Genomic DNA, 15,877 nt, shown 5'->3' on the forward strand with positions numbered 1-15,877 from the left:
TTGGGATACATAGCATTTTAAAGGAAAGTAGATGAATTCCTTGAATGTTTATAAAAATTGTGACTTTTGGCTAAAAAAGAGCTTTTCTTTTTCACTGATTTCCATATTAATAGGTTTATTTGTATAAAAATATACCAATCCTGTTTACATTCTTATTCTCAAATCCTTTCTACAGGAGCTTTATGGTAACATTTATTATCAAAAAAGAGAAAATAATAAATGTAAAATCAGCAGGATACCACTGTATCTCCTTAAAGATTTCTCTAAAATCTCTTGTGAAGTCCAAGTATGGAACTGACTACAACAATATCAAAAGATTTGTTGCCCAACTGAAATGTTTTTATATTCATCTCAATATAGAGTAAATGCCATTCAATTTTGTGTGCTGTTAAAATCAAAACTGAAGACAAGTCTTGAAAATTTCCTGAGAATATAAAAACAGTTCAGTCCAACAAGCAAAGCTTAATTTAATGTATTTTGCAAGACTTACTTGACCTGGGCCATTTCTTGTTTATGCCTTTGGAAATCATACACAAAACTTACACTGTTTCAAAAATTTGATATGAGGCAACCATTAAAAAGCTCCTTATCATTTAAGAAAATTCTAGTATTATAACCATGAGAATACACAGTCATCGCCACCTCACTATTCAAGCTGATGTATAAAAATATATATCCGGAGCTTCATTCTACATTTTGGTTTGAAAGCTCTAAGTTCACGAAGTTTTGGTGTGTGCAAAATAAACATTTACTAACCCCTACTTTGCTAATTCATTGGTTTTACTTCTACTATATCTGAACTTTTGACATTGCCTATGCCTGTCATGTTTCAGAGTTCTACTTAAATTTCCCAATATAATTGGTGGGTAAGATTATTAATAATTCAAAAATAACTGGAATAAAATGACAATTTTAAATTTTCCAATTGAACGCTAATCCTGATTAACAGAAATCATCAAGAAAATGGGAAGAATAGGAGAAATAGAAAAAAATATTTGCAAATCACTTATCTGATAAGAGGTTAATATTGAAAAAAATATAAAGAACTCATACAAAACAAAATTAGAAAATGGACAAAGGGACTGAATAGACACTTTTCCAAAGAAACAAATGGGCAACAGACACATTTTTCCGAAGACACATAGATGGTCAACAGACACATAGACGGTCAACAAAATCACTAATCATCAGGGAAATGCAAATCAAAAACCCCAGGTGTAATCACCTCACACTTGTTAGAATGGTTATCATCAAAAAGATAAGAAATAGCAAATGTTACCAAGGACGTGGACAAAAGGGAACCCTTCTACATTGTTGGAATGTAAACTAGTCTGGCCACTATGGACAACAGTATGGAGATTCCTTAAAAGATTAAAAATAGAACTACCATATGCTATAACTATTCCACTTCTGGGTATGTATCCAAAGCAACTGAAAACATTAATTTAAAAATGCAGATGCAACTCAGTGTTTATTGCAATATAATTTACATGCAATAGCCAAGATATGGAAACAACTTAAGGGTCCTTAGATGGATGAATAAAGAAAATGTGGTATATATAACAGAATACCACTCAGCCAGAAGAAAGAATGAATTCTTGCCATTTGCAAAAAATGGATGAACCTTGAGGCCGCTATGATAAATGATTTAAGTCAGACAAAGATAAATATCATTTAATTTCAGCTATATGTGAAATTTAAAAAAACAAGCTCATAGATACACAGAGCACATAGGTGGTTATCAGAAGTAAGGAGTGGGGGATAGGTAACATGGGTGAAGGGAGTCAAAAGGTACAAACTTCAAGTAATAAAATAAGTAAGTAAAGGGTTTGTAAGATATTATAACAACAACAACAGAAGCACTTTATATTTGTTATTTCTTCTGATATTTGGAATGCTTATGTAAGGATGCAGGTCCGATCCGGCCCTCACCACCGGGCCGACCCAGCCTTCCCGGAGCCGGTCACGGGGCACCTCCATGGTGGAGACGCCTGGCGGCCATGAGGGGGGCGTTCCCCCGCTGGCCGCAGGTCCGATCCAGCCTTCCCCTTTACTTAAAGGGGAAGGCGCCGGCTTCTCCTGAAAGGGCACGCATTAAGGAGGGACAACTCCTGCGGTGCCCAATGTGGGGAGGCCAGCCGATGCTTTTGATCTTTCTAGAGGCGGGCCTAGTCACGCCCCACGTGGGGCGTCCTGGGCCCACTCTGATTGGTCAGTGCTCCAGATGTGTGATTGGCTCCCACAACTGCCAGTGATGTTGGGGGGGGCAGGGATTGGATCGCTGTACACCTGTCATCATTTCCTGTAACGCCCCCTCCCAAAGGCATAAAAGGCCCTGCCCTGCTCTCTCCACGTGGCCAGCGGGTCCGCTGGAGACTGTGAGCCCGAGCTTAAGCTTGTAATAAAGGCCCTTTGCTTTTGCAGGCGTGACTCGGTCTCCCTAGCAGTCTCTGGTGCTTGTTATGGGGTGATTTGGGGCGATTTTACAAACTTGGGCACAACACTTAGAGCATAAATGTTGTTCTCGATGACTTCTCATATACAAAATCTCATTCCAGTTTTAGTTTTCAATTAAAGATTATGGTTTTATGAAGCCTGTTGCTACAGTCAGTATAAAACCTGACTACATGAAACTGACTAAGCAAAAGTAGGGACTGTAGTATTTTATAGTTAAGGGGAAAATTCTCCATAATGCAATTTATTAACACTGTTAAACACCTGTTAGATAGTATTTGTATGAAGGAGACACTGTAAAACTCTATTTTTAGATAAGGAATGTCTGTTCTCATATTCTTAAATTTTAAAAATGAGATTTTAAAAATATATTCTTTTCCCAATAATATCATTTGATATTCATTATTCGAGTAATCTAAGGCCCAGTTATGTTTAGTGAGTTTGCCCTCCCAGAAGGCAGTGGTTCCCAACTATAAAACTAATTTTATACTTTTCACTGGTCATATTTTATAACTTATATGTTTTTCTCCCTGCTCTCCATCAGGAGTATCTGCTTGTCTGATGAGAAGTTTTACGCTTGCTAGATGGCAGTCTATCTGGTAGGAATAATGATGGAAGCCACCATTCATCATTCATCCTGATGAATCTATGTAGCCACATTTAGCACCTAGATCAATTCCCTACAGTGGAAATTATTTTCTAAATCCACTCAGTAATAAATCATGCTTTTAAAATGTCAAATCCTGGATCAATTATTTACTTACCTGTGTTTAATTTGCATTGTGGCACTGCATTCAAATCAAGCAAGTTAGTTTTATCTCAAGGAAAAATTGAGAATATTTGGTAGCTTGATTCTCTAAAAAAAAAAATAATGAAATTTTAAAATATCTGTTATCTCCTAAGACAGAATATAGCTGCTAATTTCAAAATGGCCAGGTCAACATATTGAATAGTAATGAGTTTTCTAAGTGTGATGTATAAAAACCATGGGGCTGCAAATACATTCTGGGCCAGTAAGAAGCTTCTTCATACACTTAGAAGACCTTAGTCTGGGAAATTCAGCTTGACCAGAACATGTGCGACTAAGGTCCATGGCATAGTAGCACACACATTCTCTCCTACAACAAGTAAAATGGCCAAAAGTGATCATGAAAACACTTTTATGAACAAAACAATAAACTTGTAAAACCCAGTGTTTAGAAGAAATTTGGGTCTGTGGCATCATTATCTGGTACAGATCGTTTCTTGCAGTTTCTGAAATGCACATTCTAGACCTTAAGTCCTTATATGTAATAATGGCAAGAGTGATTAGAGGGACTTGGCAAGATTATTTAGAACAGGAATCCAGGAAAATGTTCTTGAAGGATTTTTAATTAGTGTTGAGTCATCAGAAAGTGACTAATAGAGTGTTTTTTAAAGGAGTCTTGGAATGCTTTGCAGATCTACGAAAGGTAAAAACTCTCCTAATTAATATGTACCTTGCAGTAAATTTTAGGACTCTTATTAGGAGTAAACCATTGATGCTTTTTGAGATGTTATATAGACCTTAAATATTTCATCAACTCACAGATCAGATTTTTGTTCTCTTGTCTGTTAGAGTTTCATGTGGCTCCAAAGATATTAGCTTACTTTCTCCCCCTAATAATTCCATTTTTTTCCTACTGTTCCTGAACTCTGGGAATAAGAAAGACAGTGAAAACCGTGTTTCATCTGGAAAAAATGTTAACGTATCTTGAATTAAGTTTATTGTAAATAAGTGGCATTTCCTCTTCCTATCATCAGAGGAGAGATTCAAGAGAAACTGATATGGCTAGACTTTGTAAGGACTTAAAAAATGAGGCATGGCCAAGATATACCTAAGAAGGAATTCAGTGTGGTATGGTGGACGTCTGGGGTCCAGTAAGATCTTAATACTATTATCAGTCACATGGACTATACTGACAAAGAGATGATATCCTAGATATTCTGCCAAGGTTGGAAATAGTTGGAATTTGCTTGCTTGATTTGTCAAATTATTTCCAAGGCAGTTATAAATAGAGAATCAACTCTGGAATATTCAAAAGAAATAGAACAAAATGTGATATTGGCAATATAAAGAATTCATATGAATCCAAAATTAAAATATCAAGTCAAATTTATTTCATGGCTAGAAATAGAAACAACAAGAACAACAACAAAGCAGAAAGTAAAAAGACAAAGGAAAAAAAATGAATAGGGATTAACAAAAACACTATTGTAAAACTCTATGTCCAAAAACTTTGTCCCCCAAGTGCCTAAGTGGCTCAGTCAGTTGAGCATCCAACCCCTAATTTCTACTCAGGTCATGATCCTGGGATCATAGGATGGAGCCTCGCCTGCTTGGATTCCCTCTCTCTGCCCCTCTCCCTGGCTTATGTTTTCTATCTCTGTCTCTCCTCCCAAAATTAAATTAAATTAAATTACAAAACTAAACAACAAAAAAATGTGTCGCTTAGTTACAAGCAAAGAGATACTAGCTGTCAATGCCAACACACACAGACATTCACGCACACGTGTGCGCGCACACACACACGGAGGAAAAAAATTGTAAACCAAGTATTAAAAAGAATAGAGGCTTGGTCAATGACTTCAGAAATAGAGGAGAATATCACATTAATTATACCTAAGAGATTTTAGAAAATAGATATGCTTGTTTCCTAATTTACCTAATTAGGGCAATTATGGTTTTATATATTTTGATTCAAAGACCTCTGCAGAAGAAAATCACTGATAGATCGAATGCTAGCTTCCCTTATGGGGAATATTGAGGATGACAAGGTAGAGATGTAATGGGATTTATCTTATAAAATATTACATATCACACAAGTTGTAACAATTAAAACAAAGTTGATGATAAATTCAATTATCTTTTTTACTTTTGGAATATAGAATATATCTGAAGTTCCAATAGGAAAGTGAATAAAAAATATCCTATATCTGTAGAGAAGAGGAAGAGGCTTAGATATATATTATTTGATAATCTGAAGACAATACATTTCAAAAGCTTTAAGTGATCACACTAATGTAATTAATCTGTGAATAAGAAGAAATGAAATAGATCTAAAAGTATAGAGAAGTCTGTAGATAGAAAAATAAACCATATGGTTATAAAATACCAGCATGAACAATTTTGAATGAGAAGGAATTGCAACATAATTTTCTTCATGCAATATAATATTGGTAGCTTCACTGTCCTTGAGAAAATAAACTTGATGAACTGCAATTTTACAGTGGAAAAGGGGCCTCTCTTTCTTGAATTATGAATGGCTAAATTGAAGTTCACTTTCTTCAGGTTCCACTTATCCACTGTATCTAATGATAACAGTATGATTGCCAGTTCCTTTTCAGCATACTTTGGAGAAGTTTTTTAATAGGATTATTGGTGCACTTGACATTGTTGACCTTCCTGCTCATGATGATGAATGACATGATCCAGAAAGAATTAAAAATCTATTAACTCTTTGATTTTCTTCTTCTTTACATTAAATGTCCCTTATTCTTGAAAGTACTACACCATCTTTCTAATGTTGTAAGTAGAAATAAGAAATTTCACATGCCATTAACTTAGCCTCTCTATTTCTATCAATTTGGTTACATCTTTCGATCTAACTTTGTTGATTTGTCCATGAATTTTGCCAGTCAGCTATTAAAACTGTCACAATGACTTTAAAATGCTCTTGAAATCTAAATAAACAACTGTGGAACAATGGGACACCTAAACTCCAAAGAGGCTTTTCAGAACCAAACATTATATTTGACAGGGTTCAGCCCATCCTTATGTTTTTCAGTTTGCTTTTTTTTCTTAACTAGTTAATATTTGGGAAGTAGAATGTAAAGAAACTATCAATGTATCTATCTAATGTATATTCTAGAAATTCCTATACTTCCAAGGAATTAATTAGTTTACTGGTCAATCTACTTCTGTATGTATTTTGCAGAATTTGTCTGTTGGGAAAATAGCTGTATTATAATCTAATTAATGATATCCATAATAATTCATATGGTTTATACTTCTTGAAATAGTTCAGGGTGATTGGAAATTTGGAAAAAATTGTAGACAAGAATTTTATTCGTCTGTTGCAGATCATTTAATCTGCTGTAGTTTTGTTGCAGAAAAGTACACATGCACCTGACCTGAGATTTCATACTGACCTGAGATAAGTCTGACTCTTTGGCCTCAAAGGCTTCCACTTAATAAAATTTACATTCATTTGTGTGTCAATATTTGAGGCAATAGCTGTATTTCCTATGCTACCATGGGATACAGTCGAAGGTGAATTTTGGGTCGCACTATTTCAGAAAATAGAGGATTAATGTCTGTGTCTTGGAATGAGTCTACAGCAAATCCTGGCAAAGAGTGAGTGAGGCAGGCATAAGAAGGAGACTTTCAGATCTCTAAGGGCAGAAAATGTAACTGACAGTCTCTGGTGGTATGCTCTAGGAGTCCATCACTACATTTCTGATAAGGGCTTATTTCTCACAAGTGCTCCCACCTACGGTTGAATGTGGCAGGGAGAGGAAAGCAATCCTGTTACTGGGACATGCCAAGATCTAATGTTGCATTGGCTCAAGGATTCCTTATTGGCTTTGCTGAAACTTCTCTTCAAACTGCACAGCAATAAATCAAGCTTCACCCAACCCTTCTTCCTTCCCTCTCACCTTCATCCATTCAAGGTCAGATCTTCACATGTGACTAACAGTTCTCCCAGATGTTCTAGGCTCCCTTTCCACTCTCTCTAAAAGACAGCCCTCTAATAAATGTATTGTGAATCTGAAGGATTTCTCTAAAGGACCGGAACTAACAAGTGCTGAAAAGCTTGTAGGACATTGTTTTAGAGAGGTGTGATCCTTACTCTACTTACAAAACTACTCTAAAAAATAAATAAGTAAATAAATAAAAATAAAAAATTAACTGCTCTAGGGTTAGAACGTGTGTGTATGTGTGTGCTGGTTATTTTTCACAATTAAGGTTAAGTCAGAGTTGTATAGAGAGATTCTGACTTTTGGTTGGATGATTTTTTTCTTTTCAAATTCTTTTCTTCCTTTTTTTTGTAAAGTCCTTTTTTGTTTGTTGGTTTGTTTTTAATTGGTTTTCCTTAGTTGGGATAGTTATGCTAATTAATCAGTGTAACTGATGGACAACCAGAGTTTCATCTATAGTTTTCAGAATTATGGAGAAAAAAAAAAGTTGAAATATCAGTAGAACAGGGGGCACTGCTGGGTTCTTAATACCAATCATCTGTGACAGATCACTGACCAAAATGAGTGTGATCTATAATATTCAAAACCATTGACATTCACAAGTATATTTCAATCAATAGAACAGCAAGGAATAGAGCTGTTTGCACTGATTTCTTCAGTTATGCAAATAGAATTTAAAAAAATCAACGATTCATTTCTATAATTATTAAATATGAATCGAGCTTAGGAAACTTCACAAGAAACTGTGATTTTTAAATATTTTGTTACCCAGAGTTCAGGTTATATTGTTCTTTGTATATTTACTTTCCCAATGTTCTTGCAGAAATACAATCAGAAACCTTTCTTGGGCAAAGCAAAACAAGATAGCTGAGTTTTTAGTTCTCACTAAAAGGAATTTTGACTAAAGTACCTTCCTTATTTTTGCTTCATAACATCATTGAGTCTTTTCCCCTCAAAGAAGTTTTTGAAAAGCTGTTTGGTGACCTGACAGCATGTCAATTCCTTTATTTAAATGGATAATCACCTTTGTTGACTCACAATGTCAATCAAGGCGATCTCTCATAGTAGCAAAAATACAAATATTCTCATTCTCTATAATAGTTTGCAAACATATAGAAGAAGAACAGGAGACAATTACCAGGTTAAATAAAATGGGCCATGAACACTACTTTTGATTTATGCAATGAATGGTTTTATACAATTAGAACAACCTCTAGTTTCAAGTAACTCAGGATTTAGTCTTTCATTAGCATATGTGTATACACACACACACAGGCCCATATATACGCACATGCGTGTATGTGTATACATATGTATGTTAATATAAATAAAACAGGATAAACAGAATGGGAGGGAGGGAGGAAGGAAGGAGGGAAAGGGGGGAATGTGTTCAGCTTCCTATCTTTTTAAAGATTTATAAGGTCACATTGTAATGAGGTGAATAAAAAGATGTTCTGACCAATTCTTCTTGGCCTGCCTCTACATCTTTGTTAATACAGAGTTCATTAAAAGTTTATCTAGCCATAGATACTGAGGTAGGCTTTGGAGTTATAAAAGTAGATATGAGTTCCCTTCCCTGGAACAGTTCACAGGCCAGAGGAGGGTTCATGTAAGAAAATACTTATTAAATTGTAACAACTCTATATTTAGAGAGTTTTAATAATCTTATATTAACTATACATGTAAAATACTCAAAGTTTCAAGGTATTTATAACTTTCAAAGACTAATTGGTTAAACCCACCCATTTACTTGTGCATTTATCTACTACTTACTTTATATATACTTTGCTCCAGGTACCATATTAACGACAGATACACCAGAAAATATGTCTCCAAATGAAGAGCATAGAGACCAGAACAGAAAGTCTACTGAGAGTTAGATTTGGGGAATTACTCGGTATAATGGAGGAGGTGGCATGGATATCTACATTAGTTTGGGAATTCAGAAAAGATCCCCCACAAAAAAGACTGGGATTACTCCAAGCTTTTTTCCATGTTGCTCCTTCTGTATTATTACTTCAGTGTGACTTATACTATATGACTTCAACAGGCATGTGCCTGAAAATATGATTCTTACAGAAAACAGTGACACAACATTGATTATACAGAATAGTTTTAAGTGTAGATACAACTGATGAATGTAACCCAACTCCTCCAGGTGTTATGTTTGCTATATTTGGATTTTATACTAGCAGTAAATAGTCCAAAAGAATTACTCTTTATGCCTAATGAAATTTACCAAAAAGAGGTTGGACATAGGAATGTTATGAATATAGCATTGGTATTTTTGTTCCTAGACCTTTTTTTTTTTTCTATTTTGTGAATAACAATTTACATTAACTACTGTTTCTACCTTTTATTTCTTTATATGTATCTTTCTAAGTTAGACATTTTACCTTTTTTAAGTATCTACTTTTTCTTGTCTGTTTTCAAAATGTCTCTAGCACAAAGCACAGTATACACAAGTACTACAACGTTATTTTAATCTAGAAGAAAATAAGTCGTTGATGCACTATAAACTATGTGGTCTAAAGTCAACGTGATTTTAAGAGAGAGATAGCTTCAACTATTGAAAAGTTAAATGAAAGTAACAATTAGAAAATATTAAGTCTTAAAATGTTCCTTTAGAGAGTATGCATACTTTTAAAATCACAATTATTAGGTACATATTTGCCTGCATTACCCATGTAGTCCTATCTGGAAAATTAGTTTTCTTAAAGTTGTTAATTTACAATAGAGCTTCTAATTACCTTAATGGTATTGCCGAATATTGTTTTCAATTAGAACAGTGTAGCACATTTAGTGGATAGATGTTATCGCTTCATAAGGCTCATGATCAACGCTATACCAATGTTTTTTATTGGTACGGTGTTAAAGGTTCAAAAGAGAATGGAAAATTGCCTCAAAGCCAAACTCTGTCTTTTAAAAAAGTTTCTTTATAGCTAACTTAGGAGAAAACCACTGTTTTTGTTTTATGTCAATACTATGTTAGTTTATTTATGAAACCTGAGGAAAAAATAACATAGTCTGAATTAAAAGTTTGTATCTACCAACAATATGGAAACATACTTAAATTAAGATGAACTATTTACGTGCATCTACCATTTGATTTAATTTTTACCAAATGTTTAAGGAGCTAATTCTAGTTACAGACATCCTGCCAGGGGCAATAGATAAAAATATAAGATAACTTCCTGGCCTGTAAGTGGTACATATTTTGGAAGAGAAGAAGAATGTGTAAATAAGCAGACCTCAAAATCATAAATTTTATATCTTTCTAATATAGTTTCTCAAAACTCTCTTAATTGGAGTTTTTCTTTTCTTTAACTTGATAAATGTTAGATGATTTAAAGAAACAATAAACTAAATGAATAAGGAAGTGCATCATCTATCAAAACATTTAGCAATAATGAATGACAATTATCTTTAACAAGATAACAGATCCCTGGATACACTAATTCTTATTAAATATGTTTCTATTAATTGTCCCACCCTTGTATTTACCATGATGGTATTATGTTGTAGTGGTGTTTGCTGATTTCCAATTACCGTGAATAATATAGGTTTAACTTCATTTGCTAAAATTCAAATTATTCCCCACTCCCTACCCATCAGTTAGCTCTCCTTATGTTTTTCGTAAGTCTATGCTAACTCACACATATGGAAGCAAGCACACACACATGCTGGGAAAAGAGAAGTGGAGTGAAGGAGCAAGAGAGTCTGAGAAAGAGCAATATTTGACCTAGGATATCTTCAACAGAAATGCATAGTTTATGTAGCAAACTTAGTGATGTTACTTAGATTTGGGTTGAAAAGCAGGTCTTACCCTTGGCTGTACTGTTTTGTTTTTTTGGCTTTTGTTCCCCTCGCCGCCCCAAACTTATGGTCTAATCAGAGGAGTCAAAGTATATCAGGATGTAGGCATATGTTTTAAAAATCAAGTGCCAAGAGTGCTGCACCATGGTTGGCAGAACTGCTCTTACTCAGCTCTTGGCCAGCTAAGTCATGGCTGACCTGGAAAAAATTAAATTAATATTAATATTAACATTCATATTAACATTGATATTAATATTGAAATAAACTGCCTACGTGCACTCTTTATGCAGTATTATCAACAATAGCCAAATTATGGAAACAGCCTAAATGTCCATCAATAGATTAATGAATAAATAAGATGGGGTATAGACATACAATGGAATATCCCTCAGCCTTAAAAAAAGAATGAAATCTTGCCATTTACAACAACATGGATGGAACTAGAAAGTATTATGTTAAGCAAAATATGTTAGAGAAAGACAAACACCATATGATTTCCCTTATATGGAGAATTTAAGAAACAAAATGAATGACCATAGAGGAAAAAAAGAGAGAGACAAAGAAACTGACTCTTAACTACAAAGAACAAACCAGGGGTAAGGTGGGTGGAGAGATGAGCTAAGTAAGTGTTGGGGATCAAGGAGTACACTTGTTGTGATGAGCACTGGGTGTTGTACGGAAGTGTTGAATCACTGTATTGTACACCTGAAACTAATAGAAGAGGGCCTGGTATACTGAAAGTGTACACAATATATTGTTTCTTTAATATAAGAGTCATCAGGCTACAAGTATCTTTATAAAATTCAACAAATCCTAAACAAACCAGGAAAGGACTTCCAATTGTTTTGTACCAAATACAAATGCTCTGAAGTAGTAAAAAGAGTTATCTGAAGTGGGAAAATTGGAAATCTTCCTGTTGTCATAGTAGATATGATGTAGATTAGAATGTGATATGAGTAAGTTGAACATTTTCTATGTGAAGAGAGAATCCATTTAAAAAACTGGATATTGCACAGGCCGATGATAAGCCAAATGTCTCAGAGAAAACTGCCTATAGAAGGAAGATGGCAGAGCCCAAGGTCAAGTAAAGAATAGCGGAGAGCACACATCTGATCATGAAGTTCCATTCCCTCAGTGGTTCAATACATAGTGTAAAAGAAAACAAAACAGAATCTGAAAATACCAAAAAAGTACTGTGATGGATTAACTACAAAGTTTAGTTGAAACTGATAATTTAAAAAAGAAAGCAAAAGACCATCTCTAAGGAATATAGAAATAACAAGTAAACTGCCTTTATCAGAAAACCAATGGAAGCACTGATATTTATACACTAATCCAAGGTCATGTTCATTAAACCCAACACAACACGAAACAGAAATTATATAAATACATGTTACAAAGAAAAGTCATTATTTACTGAAATACGGAAACCAAGATAAACTTTCACACCATTTAAGTAAGTACTTTGGCATTAAAGAAGATCAGTTTAAAGCAATGTCAAAATACCTCCAGCATGTAATAATGAATTATCAATGTAATAAACAAATCATTAAAACAATAACAAAACCTAAATTAGAGTGTATGAATGTTTTTAGCCCAATCAAAAACTATCAAAATTTTGATGTTGCCATTTTATTTGAAAAAAAGGTTTTATTGCTTTATTTTTTAATGTTTCTGATCACCAGATACTTAAGACATCATTTCAAGGTTTTTTGGCTACATGCTTTTCATTTTCTGGACATAAAATAAAAGCACTGATATTTTAAACCAATCTTTTATTATTTTTTAAAATTTTATCACTGATTTATCCTACTATGAAGATACAGATTTCCCAATAGAACTTACCCATTGTGGAGAGTTTTCTTTTAACTAACATTGAATAATTTAACAGTTTTATTGTTTATTTGTTTATTGATTGATAGATTAATTGATTGAGAAAGCTTGCATGAGTGGGGAAGGGGCAGAGTCAGAGGAAGAGGGAGAGAATCTTAAGCAGATCCAAGCCCAGTGCAGAGCCTGACTGTGAGGCACAATTTCATGACTGTTAAAACATGACCTGAATCAAAATCAAAATCAGATACTTAACCAACTGTGCTTCTGTTAAATTCATTCTTGATATGAAATCAAATCCAAATAATTTTGTCCCAATTTGTTTCTGAAATAAAACTGTTAAACATGTTGAACATCATGAAATAAAAAATGATAAGATATAAAAAGTTATTTATTTATTTTAAGAGAGAGACAGAGAGAGCAACAGGGGGAGGGGCAGAGAGAGGGAGAGAGAATCCCAAGCAGGCTTCATGCTGTTAGTATGGAGTCTGATGTGGGTCTCAAATTCACAAATCATGAGATCATGACCTGAGTCGAAGCCAATAGTTGGATGCTTAATCAACTGAGCCACCCAGGTACCCCAAAAATATAAGATTTTTAAATACCACTATTATACAATAATAAAGGTCACTGTTGCACTGAATAGGGGATATAATTTTCATAGCTGTCCATCCACTGTTCCTCTCTGGATTTGTGGAATACACAGACACGCCTACATATTGTGTATGGTTGTTTCCTCCTAACACACTCATTTGTTCACATTAAAACTGCATTTGACTGAACAAATGTTAATTATGAAAATAATTACTATAATCAAAATTAGTATTTTATTTTCTTAGGTATAAATGTCTTTTATTATAAGTATCTTAGTATTCCTTACACAAATATCTGAGAAATTCCAATGCATTACACATAATTTATTACAAATAAAATCTAAATGAGAATACAATGTTTTTCAAATGTTATATCTTCCAATTAATACAAAATAAGCAAATATTTTCAACTGAATTATGTGCTAAATAGATCTTAGTCCACAGGAGATTCATCACTTTTATCCTTATTTAATAAAAATACAACCACCTTAATTTACCAAAACTAAATTACTTACCATATTATTTTCAACATGTAATAAGATTATTGTTAAAACAGCAAGGAATCATAAAATGCTTATGAAAGTAACAGAATTAAAGAATAAACGATTCTATTATTTCTGCCTTTATTGGTACACACAGCTTTGATAAAGAGTAATTCCCTTTATCTACCCAAGAAGGTTTGAGACCAGTAATAGGAAGTATACTACTATGGGTTATCACCATACATCTGAATTTAATGGCATGTCACTTGTGTTCTATTAAGAATGAATGCATTCTAGGGGTGCCTGGGTGGCTCAGTTGGTTAAGTATTGACTTTAGCTCAGGTCATGATCTCAAACTCCATGAGTTCAAGACCCACCTCAGGCTATATGCTGACAGCTCAGAGCCTAGAGCCTGCTTTAGGTTCTGTGTCTCCCTCTCTCTCTACCCCTTCTCTGCTATTACTCTCTCTCACTCTCTCTCTCAAAAGTTAAAAAAAAATATTAAAAAATTAAAAAATCGATGAAATCTGCAGTGAACCAAAATACAGTATGCCACACACCATAGTTTTTGTCTATCAAATTTGAAGAATATGTTAATAGTTCCTAAATTTACATGTGCAAATTATAGCTTAAAAGTATACTGCAGTTCTAACAAATATATGAAAGATAACAAGGCCCCGCTTATAGATCTTAATTATAGACTACATCATTTACCATATTAAGTGGCCATATTGCTTTTAATTAATCGCCCTCAGCTTATACTTGTTTGAAATTAAGTTCATGAAGCCACCTATTTTTATTTTAATAATTATTTTAAACCATTTGCCTGTTTTTTTATCTTATTCTATTTTTTAATTTTTAAAAGAACATTAAAATAGATCTTGTCATACTTATACCTATTATACTTTAATATTAGCTTTTATATAATGTTATAAATTTAAATTTAAAGTTTTTATATAACATTATAATTTTTTGACAGGACTTTAACTTTGGTCTAGACTTATTTCTTTACTTTTCAACTTTTGAATATATGTAATTTTCAATTTCCTTGAAGAAAGTATACTGTCATTCTAATGTTTATTAGTATTTTTTATACATATTTGGACAAAGAGTATGTATTAAACCTTAGTTATATAGTAATCTCTCTTCCAGTTTCTGAAATTTGAGCTATACAAAAACAAATATTCTGTTCTCATGGAGAAAATAAACTAGTATACAAATTCACATTCACTATTTATACATTTTAAAAATTGAATGGAGTTATATAGACACAGGAAGCATATCATAGGAAAGAGAGTGATGGGGATTATTATTTTAAATAGGAGGGCTTCTCTAAAGTATAGTCACTTAGGAGAGGCAAAACAAATTAGGAAGCAAGTCATAAAAATATCTGTAAAGTCAGTGGTGCAGGATGAGGCAACAGCTGATATTTGGACCTTGAAACACAAACATGGTGTCCTCTCCCTTAGGGTAACATGCTAAAGAATAAACAGGTTGATTTCAAGATCAGGGGACACATCACAGAAATTGAGTTAGATTAGTAAACTGGGTCCTTAGGATGAAGGGACCAAATATATTTGGCTATTGTAGTATGTCACAGACTATGGGGCTGGAGTTCTCACTTGTCCAGGAAGAGAGCAGGTGTAGAATTGAATATGAGAGAGGCTAATGTCCAGGAGGAGACCTGAGTCTGAGCAGGGATTTCATCTCTGTATTTACTGAGCTCACATGATATTACCCATGCGGTGAATGGGAAAAAAACAAGATCTTACACATGGGAACATGGAGAAAACAATCAGCCAGCAATCATTAACTTGAGTGTGTAAACAAAGGATCTGGGAGGTGAGACAGGGTGCAAGTGGAGTTTTTGACCAAAGTATATTGGTGCCAGACGGAAAGTAATTTCCTGCAGGTAATAAACCAAGTTACTCGTGATCCCATTTCAATATCTCACTAGCTACCCTTGGGCTCTTTTGCCTCCTG

This window comes from Suricata suricatta, chromosome 4 (genome assembly GCF_006229205.1).
Source record: "Suricata suricatta isolate VVHF042 chromosome 4, meerkat_22Aug2017_6uvM2_HiC, whole genome shotgun sequence".
NCBI lineage: Eukaryota > Metazoa > Chordata > Mammalia > Carnivora > Herpestidae > Suricata > Suricata suricatta.